This window comes from Hypanus sabinus, chromosome 2, assembly GCF_030144855.1.
Source record: "Hypanus sabinus isolate sHypSab1 chromosome 2, sHypSab1.hap1, whole genome shotgun sequence".
In the NCBI taxonomy this organism is placed as follows: Eukaryota; Metazoa; Chordata; class Chondrichthyes; order Myliobatiformes; family Dasyatidae; genus Hypanus; species Hypanus sabinus.
In genome coordinates, this window is record NC_082707.1 from 113,049,351 (window position 1) to 113,065,728 (window position 16,378).

General features: G+C 47.6%; 1 protein-coding gene across 8 annotated transcripts in view; it reads right to left on the bottom strand.

The window, feature by feature from the left end:
• The window catches only part of LOC132382365 (zinc finger protein DPF3-like), a 207,308-nt gene that overhangs the window by 47,760 nt on the left and 143,170 nt on the right, over nt 1–16,378 (bottom strand). The gene's annotated exons all lie outside the window — the stretch shown is intronic.

Genomic DNA, 16,378 nt, shown 5'->3' on the forward strand with positions numbered 1-16,378 from the left:
AACCATCAAGCTCCTGAACAGGTGTGGGTAACTTCACTCACCTCAGCTCTGAACTGATTCCACAACCTACTGACGCACTTTCAAAGACCCTACAACTTATGTTATCAGTATTATTTATTTTTTATTTGAACAAGTTATCTTCTTTTGCACGGTTGTTTTTCAGTCTATGCTTATGTGTAGTTTTTCATAAATGTGATTACATTTCTAGTTTTCCTGCAGATGCCCACAAGAAAATAAATCTCAGGGTAGAGTATATGGTGACAGATAAGTATGCGAGTAATAAATTTGCTTTGATTTTGCACATCATCAACTAGACTGGCTCGATAGAGAGAAGTCTTTGTGCAGCGATGAGAAGGTCTAGTGATCACGCTCTACTGCATGATCCCCACACACATGCAGATGCAGACACACACACACACACACCCGTGCATCTGTTATTCAGCATCACTCCCACTCCACGAACAAAATCCTGCAGAGCTTCACTCCACTGTTGTGACCCTTCTTTAAACATACACAGCACTCCAGAATGGTTCCATCAAAGCCCTGTTAAATACATTGATCCCTCCCTACATTTATATTGCAACCTCTTTAAAAAGTCCAAATTAGTTGCTGTACTTGATGCATATTTTGTTTCTTGTTAGAGAATCCCAGATTTTTCTGAACGCCCAAACTCGAGTTGACAGAGGAAGCAATAGAGATGTTTTCTGAACGAGTATGCGACAGATGCACGGATAGGAACAGTCTTGAAGGGTATGGACCAAGTGCAGGCAAATAGAACTAGCTCGGTACACATCCAGGTCAGCACGAATCAGATGGGCCAAACCATCTGTTACTCTGACGTATAAGTGCAAAGGTCCAATTTAATATATACATCCTGAAATGCTTTATCTTCGCAACCATCCATGAAAACAGAGAAGTTTCTCAAAAAGTGAATGGCAGATAAACATAAGAACCCCAAAGCTCCCCCAGCTCCCCTCCCTCCCGTAAGCAGCAGTTTAAGACTCTATTACCCAACACGATTTAAATAACTGCTCTGCCTTTCGATTGGCCCTAACCTCTCTTCAGCACACACAACTGACAACCTTTCTGCCCACTTCCATAACTGATCCACACTTTGCTTCCTCCCAACTTCTATTTCCACCTAATAGCACCAAAACGTGATACATTTTTCCCAGTTTCTCTGTCCCATGTGTTGATGTTTCTCCATTCCATGTTGCGTCGGCATTTCTCCGTCCTGCGTCATGTGCCAAATTTTCTCCGTCCCACATCACGTGTTGATGTTTCTCTGTCCCGCATCGCGTGTCGGCATTTCTCTGTCCTGCGTCAAGTGCCAAGTTTTCTCTGTCCTGCGTCGCGTGTCAACGTTTCTCCGTCCCGCATTGTGTCGGCATTTCTCCATTCCACATTCTGCATTGACGTTTCTCCGTCCCGTGTCGCATCGGCTTTTCTCCGACCCGCGTCATGTTTCAACGTTTCTCCGTCCCACGTCGTGTGTTGACGTTTCTCCGTCCTGCGACGTGTCGACGTTTCTCCGAACCACATCATGTCAACGTTTCTCCGTCCCGCGTCGTGTGTCGACGTTTCTCCATCCTGCGTCGTGTGTCGACGTTTCTCCGAACCACATCATGTCAACGTTTCTCCATCCCGCGTCGTGTGTCGACGTTTCTCCATCCCGCGTCGTGTGTCGACGTTTCTCCGTCCCGCGTCGTGTGTCGACGTTTCTCCGTCCCGCGTCGTGTGTCGACGTTTCTCCATCCCGTGTCGTGTGTCGACGTTTCTCCGTCCCGTGTCGTGTGTCGACGTTTCTCCGTCCCGCGTCGTGTGTCGACGTTTCTCCATCCCGCGTCGTGTGTCGACGTTTCTCCGTCCCGTGTCGTGTGTCGACGTTTCTCCATCCTTTTTTTTTATTATTACAAAATCGTTCATTACAAATATCAGTGCTATACACTATATATAAAACAGTGGCAAACACAATTATTGCACTACAAATAGACAATAGACATTACACCAGAATGTTGCCATCTCTATCTATGATGGCATTTACACCCCGCGGAGCCCAACGGTCTCGAAACTCCTCCAAGGCCGCTGTGGACTGCGCGTGTTCTTTTTCAATAGTTACCCGGGCACGAACATACCCCCTAAACATTGCCAGGCAGTCTGCCCGGGGAGATCCTCCCGCCACCCATTTCCAAGACCCACGGATGGCGGATTTCGCCATCCCCAGGAGCAAGTTGACTAGGACATCCTCATCCCTCCATGCCCCCTTCCTTACTGGATGACCATATATAAACAGGGTGGGACTAAAATGCAGCCAGAAGGCGAGAAGCAGCCCACGTAAATATGCAAAAAGAGGCTGCAGCCTCACACACTCCATGTACATGTGGTACACGGTCTCCTCCATCCCGCGTCGTGTCGACGTTTCTCCGTCCCGCGTCATGTCGACGTTTCTCCGTCCCGTGTCCTGTCGACGTTTCTCCGTCCCGCATTGTGTTGACGTTTCTCCATCCCGCGTCGTGTCAACGTTCCTCCGTCCCGTGTCGTGTGTCGATGTTTCTCCGTCTCGCATTGTGTCGACGTTTCTCCGTCCCGTGTCATATCGGCTTTTTTCCGTCCCCCGTCATGTTCCGATGCTTCTCCATCCCGTGTCGCGTGGTGAACAGTTGAGAACCCAGCAGCCATGACTGGAGCTCTATTCAAATAGCTTGCCTACTGAATGTCACCCATTTATTTTTACGCTTAGTTTTCTATATGTTCAACAATCTTCAATCCTCACTAATATATTACCCCAACCCCTTGTGGGAGTCCCTTCCAAGAGATGTGTTGTCAATTGTCCTTTGGAAGTCAAATACACCACACCTACAGGCTCCTGGCTCTCTAGCACGGTTATAATCTTAAAAATACTCCAGTACATTGAACAGATCAGAGTACAGCTCAGGAGAGGCCCTTCAGCCCGATGATGCCGAGTTAAACAAATCCTCTTTGTAATCCGTGATCCAGATGCTGTTGTCTGCTCTTCTACATGCTGATTAAACACCAATACTTCCACCATCACTTCTGGCAGCGTGTTCCACTCCCTGTACAAAAAGAAAACTATCCCCCCCCCCCATCTCTTGTATACACCCCCACTCATCTTAAGCTATACATCCTCTAGTTCAGGTGTTCCCAACCCGGGGCCCATGAACCCCTCGGTTAACGGGAAGGGTCTGTTGCATATAAAAGATTGGGAACTCCTGCTCTAGTTGTCGGTATTTCTACTTTATGAAAAGTATTCTGCCTACCAGACCTATCTATGCCTCTCATAATTTTATACATCTCTATCAGGTTCTCCCGTCGGCTGTCAACTGTCCTGAGAAAAGAACCCGTGTCCATCGAACCTCCTCTTATGCCTCATACCCTCTAATCCAGGCAGCATCCTGCTGAACAACTTCTGCATCCTCTTCAAAGCCTCCACATCCTTCCTGTGACTTGGTGGTTTCTCTTTCATGTAATTTTGTTAACGCTACCTAAGCACATCATGCTTTGGGCTCTACCTTCCTTAATACACCTGTCAACCTACCGTGCCCTTTCTCCATCACAGAAAACCCCGGTCTCTGTTCATTTCTAAATACTAACAGCATTGAAAGGAATAATTCTACCAGTCACACGGTCTTGCCAAGGTTACAACGAGCCTTTTGTTTCCAGGCAGCTCAATAACCCTTGGTCTCTGTGTCCTTCTCAGGGCATGGCTGTCATCTCTGCATGCATTAAATTAAAATGATAAGCAAATGTGGCTTGCAAAAATGCACATAACTTCAATTTCTGCAGCTGTAAGTATTGGATACAGCCTAGGCCATCTCAAGTGAAGCCTTCTCCATCATTGAGCACACTTGCATGGAGCGCTATTGAAGCATCTGCCATCGGGGAACCCCCCACCCCCACCACCCAGCCCATGCTCTCTTCCTACTGCTGCTATCAGACTCACACCACCATCTTCAGGAACAGTTATGACACCTCAACCATCAGACTCCTGAACCAGAGGGGATAATGTCACTCAACCCTACTTGCTCAAATCACTGAACTATTCCTACAACCAAAGGACTCACTTTCAAGAACTCTTCAACTCGTGTTCTCGATAATTATTGCTTTTTTATTTATTATTATTATTTCTTTCTATTTGTATTGGCATTGTTTATTGACTTTTTCCACACTGCTTGAACGCCCAAGTTGGTACGGTCTTCCATCGATTCTATCTTGGTTATTATTCTATTGTAGATTTGAGTATGCACCCACAAGTTAAATGAATCTCAGGTTTGCACATGGTGACATATATGAGCTTTGATAATAAATTTACTTTGAACTTTGACAGGCAGAGACCCTCCACACACAGGCATTGCCCTATATCTGTTATCTCAGGAAAGCATATCTATCATCAGGGACCCTCTACACCCGGGCATTGCCCCTTCTTGTTGCTGCCAAGCCAGGAGGTACACAAGGTTGGAGACCTATGCCTTAAAATTCAGCTTCTTTCCCAATACCATCAGTCCTTGAAAAATCCTAACATTATTTGAAACTATATTCTGTTTGCTCTCTCTCTAACTTGCACTAATATTGTTATGATTCTTTTTACTTAGTTTACACATGGTAAGCTTAGTATAATTTATGTTAATTTAGGGTTGGTCTCATCTTGCAGTGTACCGTGCTGTCATTTATACCGCCTGGATGAATTCCTATGACAATACACTTGAACTTGAATGACAAGACACCCAATAACAAACACTTCTTGTTTCAGCCCAGTATAGAGGCCACTTGAATAATGAACAATGCAGATTGGCCAGAAATTGTAGGGAACTGGTGGGCTCATCAACATTGTCCACACCATCCTACAATATAACTGTTTCGAGTACTTTGCATCAGTTGGTTTTATTACGCGGCCCAGAAGAGTAGGCTACAGATATCAAACGACACAGCCTGCTCATTAACCGTGCAAGGGCTGGAGCACGGGGACAGAGGGGTAAACAGAGTCAATTCACACAGGTGACTGTTGTTCTGCAGCTGGGGATCTGTGCCTCACACAGCAACATGTTCCATTACTTAGCCCTCACAGGTTCAGCTAGCTACAATAACACCTGGGCAATGTTGAGTAACAACTGGAGCAAGAACAAGTGGCTTGTGCGATGAAGGATGGCACATTAAATCAAGGGGCTCCAAATAGGCTACATCAGGTATCTTCTGTACCAAATAAAGTGCCCACTGAGGGTATGCCCGTGGTCTTCTGCTGCTGTAGCCCATCCACTTCAAGGCTCAATGTGTTGTGCATTCAGAGAAGCTGCTCATTACCATTACAACACCACTGTTGTAATGTGTGGTTATTGGCATCTTCCTGTCAGCTTGAACCAGTCTTCCCTGATCTCTCTCATATCAACACATTTTCACCAGCAAAACTGGATTTTTTTTTGGTTTCTCACACCATTCTCTGTAAATTCTAGAAACTGTTGTGAGTGAAAATCCCTGGGGAGCAGTAGATTCTGAGATACTCGAACCACCCTGTATGGCACCAACAATCATTCCACAGTCAAAGTCACTTGGATCACATTTCTTCCCCATTCTGATGCTTGGTCTGAACAACTGAACCCCTTGACCATGTCTGCATGCCTTTATACATCGAGTTGCTGCCACATGTTTGGCCAATTAGATGTTTGCATTAGCGAGCAGGTGGAGCTGGTAACGTGGCCACTGAGTTTCACTCGAGGGAAACGTTGGGTGTGGGAGCTGGGCTGGGGGAGGAAGGTGAGAAACATATTCTTTTCTCTTCATCAGTGACAAACCTCAACTCCAAACATTCCCTCTGATCGACAGCCCCTTGCTAAAGGGAAGTCTGCCCTCCTCCCTCCCTCTAACTGGACTCCAGGGCGCTGGCAGTCTAACACATTTCTGGAGGAGCAGGGACTGTTTGTGCAAGCCCGTTCTGAAACATGATGCAACAAACTGGAGCTGAAGTCTGTTGCTTTGAGCCTGCACTACTGCTTCTCTTCCTCGTTGTCCTGCAGATTTTACTTTTGACTGCTCCGTGACAGCCCTTAGGTTAGACAGTTTGAAAGTTTCACCCCCAAATTCACTTTGTGTTAGTCCTAAATGATCTTCTCATTCTCAGACTGTGGCCTCCATTTCCAGCAAGGGCAAACATCCTCCCTGTATCTATGCTGTTGAGCCGTTAGACATAAAACCATAAGATATAGGAGCAGAATTAGGCCATTTGGCCCATCGAGTCTTCTCCATCATTTCATCATGGCTGATCCAATTTTCCTCTCAGCCCCATTCTGCTGCCTTCTCCCCATATCCCTTAAGCCCTGACCAATCAACCTCTGCCTTAAATATACATGTAAACGTGGCCTCCACGGCCGCCTGTGGCAAAGAATTCCACAGATTCACCACTCTTGGCCTGAAGAAATTCCTTCTCATCTCTGTTGTAAAAGGACACCCCTCTATTCCAAAGTTGAGTTCTCTGATCTCAGACTCTCCCTCCATAGGCATCGTACTCTTCACATCCACTCTGTCAAGGTCTTTCATCATTTAATGGGCTTCAATTAGGTCACCCCTTATTCTTCTGAATTCTAGTGAATACATGCCCAGAGCCATGAAACACTCTTCATGTGAGAAGCCATTCAACACTGTGCTCATTTTTGTGAACCCCTTCCAGTTTCAGCGCATCCCTTTGAAGACAAGGGGCCCAAAACTTCTCACAATACTCAAGTGAGGCCTCCTCAGTGCTTTATAAAGTCTCAACATTACATTCTTGCTTTTATATTCCAGTCCTCTTGAAATGAATGTCAGCATTGCATTCGCCTTCCTCACTACTGATTCAATCTGCAAATTAACCTTTAGCGAATCCTGCACATGGACTCCCAAGACCCTTTGCAGCTCAGATTTTTCAATTTTCTCCGTTTACAAAATAGTCTAAGCTTTTATTTCTTTTACCAAAGTTTTAGGACCATACACTTCCCAAAGCTGTATTTCACCTGCCATTTCTTTGCCTATTCTCCTAACTTGTACAAGTCCTTCTGTAGCCTCATTTCCTAAAAACTACCTGCCCCTCCATCTATCTTCATATCATCTGAAAACTTTTCAACAAAGCATCAATTTCTTCATTTAAATCATTGACATAGAATGCAAAAAGAATCAGTCCCAACACAGACCCCTGTGGAACAGCACTAGTCACTGGCAGCCAATCGGAAAAAGTTCCCTTTATTCCCTCTCTTTACCTCCTGCCAATCAACCACTGCTTTATCCATGCCAGAATTTTTCCTGTAATACCATAGGCTCATAAGCTTGTTTAGCAGCCTCATGTGTGGCACTTTGTCAAAGGCCTTCCGAAAATCCAAGTACACATTAACCGATTCTCCTTTGTCTATCCTGCTTGTTATTTCTTCAAAGAATTGCAACAGATTTGTCAGACAAGATTTCCCTTGAGGAAACCATAGCCTGTTTTATCATCTGCCTCCAAATACCCTGAGACCTCATCCTTAATACTCAACTTCAGCATCTTCCCAACCACTGAGGTCAGACTAACTGGCCTGTAGTTTCCTTTCTTCCGTCTTGCTCCCTTCTTGAAGAGTGGAGTGACATTTCCAATTTTCCAGACTTCCCGAAACCATTCCAGAATCTTGAAAGTTCATTCTTACTGCCTTTATGATCTCTTCAGCCACCTCTTTCAAAACCATGAGGTGTACGCCACCTGGCCCAGGTGACTTATCTACCTTCAGACCTTTCAGTTTCCCCATGAACCTTTTCTCTTCACACACTTCATGACCCCTGATACCTAGAGTTCCCACCATACTACTGGTATCTTCCGCAATGAAAGCTGCTGCAAAATACTTATTCAGTTCATCCACTGTTACATTATTCCCCATTACAACGTCTCTGCATCATATTCTAATGGTTCAATATCCCCTCTCGCCTCTCTTTCACACTTTATGTATCTGAAGAAACTTTTGGCATCCTCTTTATTATTATTGGCTAGCTTTCTTTTGCATAACATCTTTTCCCTCTTCATTAATTTTTTTTTAAGTTGCCTTCTGTTGGTTTTTAAACACTTCCCAATCCTCTAACTTCCCAGTAATTTTTGCTCTCTTTGGCTTTCATGTTGGTTTTGACTTCTCTTGTTAGCCACAATTGTGTCATCTTTCCTTTAGAATACTTGTCCCTCTTTGGGATGTATACATCCAGTGCCTTCTGAATTGCTTCCAGAAATCCCAGCCATTGCTGCTCTGCCATCATCCCTGCCAGTGTTCTTTTCCAATCAATTCTGGCCAACTCCTCCCTCATGCCTCTGCAATTCCATTTACTCCACTGTGATATTGATACATCTGACTTTAGCTTCCCCTACTCAAATTTCAGGGTAAATTCAATATTATGATCACTTTCCCCTAAGAGTTCTTCTACCTTAAGCTCTCTAATCAACTCTAATTCATTGCACAACACCCAATCCAGAACAGCTGATTTCCGAATGGGTTCAACCACAAGCTCTTCTAAAAAGCCATCTTGTAAGCATTCTAGAAACTCCCCCTCCTGGAATCCAGCACCAACCCAATTTTCCAAATCTACCTGCATACCAAAGTTCCCCTTGACTATTGTAACATTGCCCTTTTGACATTCATCTTCTATCTCCAATTGTAAATTGTAAGTCACATCCTTACTACCATTTGGAACTCTGTACACAACTCCCACCAGGGAGTATACCCTTATAGTTCCTTAGCACTATCCACAATGATTCAACGCCTTCTGACCCTATTTCATCTTGTTCTAATGATTTGATTTCATTTTTTACTGACAGAGCAACACTGCCTCTCTGCCCTCCTGCCTGTCCTTTCAATTCAATGCAATTCACACCATGCTCAACCTTTTGATTCCTAATTTTGTCTTAAATTTTACTTGTCTCTATGAGGTCTAAACTCCTGAGAATATCTACCAGGTCTATCCAATCCCTCCATATATTTTGGACTTAACATTCCAAAAACCTTCACTACACTGTGTCTACCACAAGAATCTTCTTCTTCACGGTAACAAGACAAAAGCTATGCACAGTGTCCCAGGTGTGCTCTCACTCTGGCCCTATATAATCAAGAGTGAAATGCCTTTACTCTTGTACTCAGATTCTCTTGTAATAAAGGCCAAGATACCATTTGCCTTCTCAGTTGCCTGTAAAGTTGCATTCCAGTGACTCTTGCATAAAGGGTATGCAGGCCCCTTTGAACATCATTATTTTCCAATCTTTCCCAAGTTAAAAAGTACTCAGTATTTCTGTCTTTGGATAACCTTGCACCTTTCCTATTTTGGCTTAATAACATGCATTAAAACAAATTCTTTGCAAACGGAATCTTTTGAAGTAGAAACAGTGCCACCACAAATACAAGTGAGTGCTAACACAAGACATTGTGCACTTTTGGGGCAAAAGCAGAAGTTTTAAAGGAACTGAATTGAAGAAACATGAGGTATTTCCTACAGGGAATAAACACAGTGAGTGATTAGGTTCTCAAATGACCAGCCAGAGACAATGGAGGCAGTGTGGCGACCCACTTCCTAGCGCACTCGAACCGGCTCACAAATAGCCAGCGCACCGGCACAAAGGCCAGTCCCAAAAGGGCGTCAGGTCTGCTTCACCAACAAAGGGAAAAGCCTGCGCGGGATTGTGAGTACGTGCCCCTACAGCATCCGCGCCCGGGGAGGGCGGGATCAGGGAGGCTTTAAAGCGAGGCCGCGAAGTTCAAATAAAATCTTTCTTTAACTGCAGTTTACCGACTCAGTGTCGTTATTTCAGCGCTGCGTGTAGCACACTGCTACAAATGGTGACCCCGACGGTCCAAACAATTTTTGGACCGGAGATGAACGACGCCGCACCTGTTCATGCCGTTTCATTGAAACTGCCAAGCTTCTGGAAGCTGCGACCTCACCTATGGTTCCAGCAAACAGAAGCCCAATTCCACATTCGGCAGATAACCTCAGAGGACACACGTTACTACTACGTGATGAGCTCCCTCGACCAGGACACAGCGGCCCAGGTTGCAGAGTTCGTACAGTCTCCCCCAGCAGACGGCAAGTACACGGAATTCAAAGCCCTGCTCATAAGGACTTTCAGACTCTCATGGCGTGAGCGAGCTGCCCGTTGACTGCACCTGGATGGTTTGGGAGACAGACCTCCATCGGCTTTAATGAATGAGATATTGTCTCTGGCCGGCGGACACAAACCCTGCCTCATGTTTGAGCAGGCATTCCTGGAGCAGCTGCCCGAGGACATACGCCTGCTGCTGTCCGACGCGGATTTCAGTGACCCCCGGAAGGTGGCAGCCTGGGCGGACTTGCTGTGGAACGCCAAGAAGGTGAGTGGGGCATCCATCACACAGATCACCAGGCCATGCTCCCAGCAGCAAACCAGTCCAGGCCCGACCGCAGGGCCCGCTAACCCCAGAGGCAGGGGTGAGGAGACCAACGAACAATGGTGCTTCTACCACCAACGGTGGGGCGCAGAAGCCTTCCTCTGTAGCCCGCCCTGCAAGTTCCCGGGAAACGCCAGGGCCAGCCGCCGCTGATGGCTACGGTGGCTGGCCATTGGGATAGCCTCCTGTATGTGTGGGACAAGAGGTCAGGACGCCGTTTTTTGGTTGACACCGGTGCCGAGATCAGCGTCTTACCTCTGACGAGTTATGACAGCCGCAACAGGGCACCGGGTCCCCCCCTGAGGGCCGTGAACGGCAGCACAGTAAAGACCTATGGCACCCATACGGTGCAGCTACAGTTTAGCTCTAGCCAGTTCATGTGGGACTTCATTCTGGCCGCCGTGGCCCAACCACTTCTGGGTGCGGATTTTTTGCGGGCTCACAGCCTACTGGTCGACTTGCTGAGGCAGAGACTGGTCCATGCCAAGACCTTTCAAACGTTCTCCCTGGGAGAAGCCCAGTTGCTGGTCCCACACCTAGACTCCATCACACTGTCTGACAACGACTTCACCAGAGTCCTGGCAGATTCCCCATCGGTTCTGGCACTGCAGTTCATGGCAGCCATGCCCAGACACGGCGTACAGCACCACATCCCGACCCAGGGACCACCCCTCCACGCCCGTGCTCGAAGGCTTCTTCCCCCGGACAAGCTCCGACTGGCGAAGGAGGAGTTCAAGAGGATGGAGGAATTGGGGATCATCCGGCGGTCCGACAGCCCATGGGCCTCCCCCCTGCACATGGTGCCCAAAGCGACGGGGGGGCTGGAGACCGTGCGGCGACTACCGCAGGCTGAACGAGGCTACGACACCAGACCGCTACCCTGTGCCGCATATTCAGGACTTTGCAGCAAACCTGCATGGCGCACGGATTTTCTCCAAGGTAGACCTCGTCTGGGGACACCATCAAATCCCAATGCATCTGGACAATGTCCCTGAAACGGCTCTCATCACCCCATTCGGCCTTTTCGAGTTCCTCCGCATGCCGCACAGACGTTCCAGCGGTTAATGGACGCGGTGGGACGCGACCTGGACTTCGCATTCATCTATTTGGACGACATCCTCATAGCCAGCAGTAGTTGTCAGGAGCATCTGTCCCACCTCCATCAACTCTACGCCCGACTGAGTGAATACGGTCTTACAATCAACCCCGCCAAATGCCAGTTCGGACTAGATACCATTGACTTCCTGGGCCACAGGATTACTAAAAACGGGGCAATCCCTCTGCCCGCTAAGGTAGATGCGGTCCGCCTCTTTCCCCGACCCACCACGATCAAAGGCCTTCAGGAATTCGTGGGTATGGTAAATTTCTACCACCGCCTCCTCCCTTCAGCTGCCCGGATCATGCGCCCCGTGTTTGCCCTGATGTTGGGTCCGGGCAAGGACATTACCTGGGACGAGGAGTCCGCCGCCGCTTTCATTAAAACGAAAGAAGCCTTGGCAAACGCCGCGATGCTAGTGCACCCCAGTACGGACGTCCCTACTGCCCTCACAGTGGACGCATCTAACACGGCAGTCGGTGGGGTGCTGGAGCAACTCATCGCGGGTCGCTGGCAACCCCTGGCTTTTTTCAGCAAACACCTCCGACCACCCAAGTTCAAATACAGTGCTTTCGACCGGGAACTGCTGGTGCTATACCTGGCAATCCGGCATTTCAGGTACTTCCTAGAAGGTCGGCCCTTCACCTCATTCACGGACCACAAGCCGCTTACCTTTACGTTCACAAAGGTGTCCGATCCCTGGTCGTCCTGCCAGCAGCGCCATCTATCCTACATCTCTGAATACACGACGGATGTCCGGCACGTCTCGGGTAAGGACAATGTCGTGGCGGATGCGCTCTCTCACCCTAACATTCATGCCCTTTCCCAAGGGGTAGACTTTGAGGCGCTGGCAGAGGCACAGCAGGCAGACGAGGAGATCCCTAGTTACAGAACCGCAGTCTCCGGTTTACAGCTCCAGGACCTCCCCGTAGGCCCAGGTGAGAGGACCCTACTCTGTGACGTCGCCACCGGCCAGCCCCGTCCCATCGTCCCGGCAAACTAGCGTGTTTTCAACTCCATTCATAACTTAGCGCACCCCTCCATCTGGACAACCATCCGGATGGTCTCCAGCAGGTTTGTTTGTCATGGACTCCACAAGCAGGTCAGTGAATGGGCCAAAACGTGCATGCACTGCCAAACAGCCAATGTGCAGCGGCACACCAAAGCTCTGCCGCAGCAGTTCCACCCCACCCTCCGGCGTTTCAACCACATTCATGTGGAAATCGTGGGCCCCCTGCCAGTGTCACGAGGAGCATGGCACCTCATAACTATTGTAGACCGGTTCACAAGATGGTCAGAGGCAATCCCGCTCACCGACACTACCTCTGAATCTTGCGCCCAGGCACTGATCGCCACCTGGGTGTCCTGCTTTGGTGTACCGGCCCACATTACCTCCAACAGAGGCACCCATTTCACCTCCAGCCTGTGGTCAGCTATGGCCAGCCTTTTGGGGACTCAGCTGCACCACACCACTGCCTACCACCCACAGTCGAACGGCCTGGTGGAGCGTTTCCACCGTCACCTGAAGTCGGCTCTCATGGCCCACCTGAGAGGAGCTAACTGGGTGGATGAGCTTCCCTGGGTCCTACTCGGCATCCACACGGCGCCCAAAGACAATCTGCACGCCTCGTCGGCCGAGTTGGTGTATGGCGCACCCCTGGTCATCCCCGGGGAGTTCATACCAGCCCCAAGGGGGCAAGAGGAAGAACCCGGAGCAGTCTTGGGCAGACTACGCGAGAGGCTCGGTCACCTGGCCCCCATACCCACTTCGCAGCATGGGCAGTACCCGACCTGCGTACCCAAAGACCTGCAGAACTGTAAGTTTGTGTTTGTACAAAGGGGCGGGCATCGGCCACAGTTGCAACGGCCCTACGAGGGGCCATTTACGGTGATCAGGAACAACGGATCCACATTCATGCTGGACATTGGTGGGAGCGAGGAGGTTTTCACAGTGGACCGACTCAAACCGGCCCATGTGGACAGCGCAACCAGTTGTGTTTCCGGCACCGCGGTGCAGAGGCAGACCTCCCAAACAGGGTCCGGCCCAGACTGTGGACATTGGGGGGGTGTATCGCCGGTTCTGGGGTGGGGGGGGGTTATGTGGCGACCCACTTCCTAGCACACTTGAACCGGCTCACAAATAGCCAGCGCGCCGGCACAAAGGCCAGTCCGAAAAGGGCGCAAGGTCTGCTTCACCAACAAAGGGAAAAGCCTGCGCGGGATTGTGAGTACGTGCCCCCTACAGCATCCGCGCCCGGGGAGGGCGGGATCAGGGAGGCTTTAAAGCGAGGCTGTGAAGCTCGAATAAAATCTTCTTTAACTGCAGTTTACCGACTCCGTGTCGTTATTTTAGTGCTGCGTGTAGCACACCACTACAGCAGGTACAAATGGAATATACAAAGCACACTGGATAAGTAATCGCAGACAACGAATAAAGGGCAGTGAAGTTATGGTGAGCAAGTGGGACTGGCTGGATTGCTCCTGTTTACAGTTGGCACAGACTCTGTGGCCAAACTCCCTCATTCTGTGATTCTTAAAAAAAGGATAAAATTGACTATGTGGAAGCTAAACAAAGGGAGGAAGAAGTCTGTCAGTGGGGTAAAATTCAAAAATATACACTAACAAGGAGCACAATACTCTGGGGAGTCCAGTACGAATTGGAGGAATTCAAAAAGAAAGAAATGAAATATAAGTTAGCGATTCTTGATCAGTTGAACCACTATTCTGTAGGCATTCAACTTTCTCTAGAGTGAATAACAGCTCAAGGCAGCAATATGATAAACTGTATTTATCTGTAAATAGAGGGTGAATATTTTTCTTTTGCATGTAAGGCAACATTCTACATTCACCATTTGGAAGCACCCATTTGCTGGCTGTCACACCTGACTGGATGCCTTCTCCTTGTCAGATACCCATCAGCTTTTCAACACTAAAGGACATGGGTATGAATTCCATCAGAACTGTGCCTTGCCAGCCGGCTTCACGTACAGGGCTATTGCAAAGTAGTCACCGCTGATAGCTGACACACAGTGAGCTATCAAAACAAGGTTTCTAAGAAAGGATGCAGCTGAGCAAAATAAATTATTTTTAGCTGCTGCTCTACAGTCCTACGTTCAAGTCTGTGTGGTTACTATAGTAACAGGCTAATCAGGACAATCATCACACCTACCCTCAACTTCCTTCAGTCATTTTGATGGTGCAAGTAATCAGCCCATGACCTTGCTTACTTGAGCAAAAACTGATCAATATTCAGCTGTCTGCTGCTCCCAAGACAATTCCTCAGTCTCCCCTTCACCTAACCACTTCTCCTTAATCCTCCTCAACTCAATCTGTGCTGTCACTGTGGAACTGTCAAATGCTGCATTTTCCAGTCAGAACTCATTAAGTGACTTCTGCTCAGGGCAGCAAGGGTTTATCCAGCTCTCAAAAGAGTGAGTGAGTGAGTGAGTGAGTGAGTGAGTGAGTGAGTGAGTGAGTGAGTGAGTGAGTGAGTGAGTGAGTGAGTGAGTGAGTGAGTGAGTGAGTGAGTGAGTGAGTGAGTGTGTGTGTGTGTGTGTGTGTGTGTGTGTGTGTGTGTGTGTGTGTGTGTGTGTGTGTGTGTGTGTGTGTGTGTAAAAAAGACACTTCAGTTTACATTTAACAAATGCTCATGGTTTAATCTCATAATTAACTCTTTGTTCTTTGCTTAGAGGAAATGTTATCTGATGAGATTGCTTTCAACACAAGTCAAGCTATGCATAGCTGCAATTATAGGTGGCAGTAAAGATTAACTGTTCCTAAATTGAATCAGTCGTACCTAAATACCACAATTTCACTGACCTCAGTTAGAAACTATTGCTTGCTACCATACAGCATTTGTACAAGAGCTCTTTTACTTTAATATTAGTCATTTTTGTCAACTTTCAGGATGTCAGTGACCAGCATTTACTGCCCTTCCGCAGCTACCCTTTCATAATTGTCCTCGAGATTGTGTGGTTCACTACCTGCAACTAGAAGGCTTGCTGGGCTACTTTAGAGGATAGCTACACTTCCAGCCAAAATAATCAAGGGTTCCTTCCACTCCAGTCATTCTCTCTTCTTGCCCTTCCATCAGACAGAACCCTCCCCATTGCCATCAACTTCTTGAACCAACCTGAAATAGCCTTAGACATATTTAAATAAAACAATCCCTTGGATTCTATTTGTTTGCTCTTTCTCAACTTGCACAAATGTTGTTATGTTTATTTGTCATATTACATTACTATAATTTTACATTAACTCATGTTTCGTAATGCAGAGTGCTGCTGCTGTTATCATGGCAGTTATGCCCTGGCTACGTAAGCCTATGATGGTAAATTTGAACTTGACCAGAAGATACAAAAGTTTGAGAACCCTTCCCACGAGGCTCCAGGGCAGTTTCTATCCAACTGTTACCAGACTCGGGACTTCCTGATCTCCTGACCTACCTCATGCACTTTATTTGTTTACTGGCACTGCACTTTCTCTGTAGCTGCAACACGATACTCTGCATTTTCTTTGTCTTTTTACTACCTTAATGTAAGGCATGATCTGCTTGGATGGCATGCAGACAAAGGCTTTTTACTGCACCTCAGCACGTGTGACAATAACACACCAATAGCAATACTGAGTTTAATAGTCAACCTTGCTGGATGGGCCTGGAGTCATCTCCAGCTGGTAGATTTCCTCCCCTCACGGACATTAGTGAACCATATAGTATGTTAAACAGCAATTGGGCAGTTTTTGTGATGAAAAAATACTTTCATTTTACTAAATTCCAGGTTATCAAAGAGAATTGAAATAACATTCCCTCCCAGCCGAGATTTTAACCTGGCCCTGAGGACTGTCGGTCTAGTAAGTTAACTACTGTGCCATC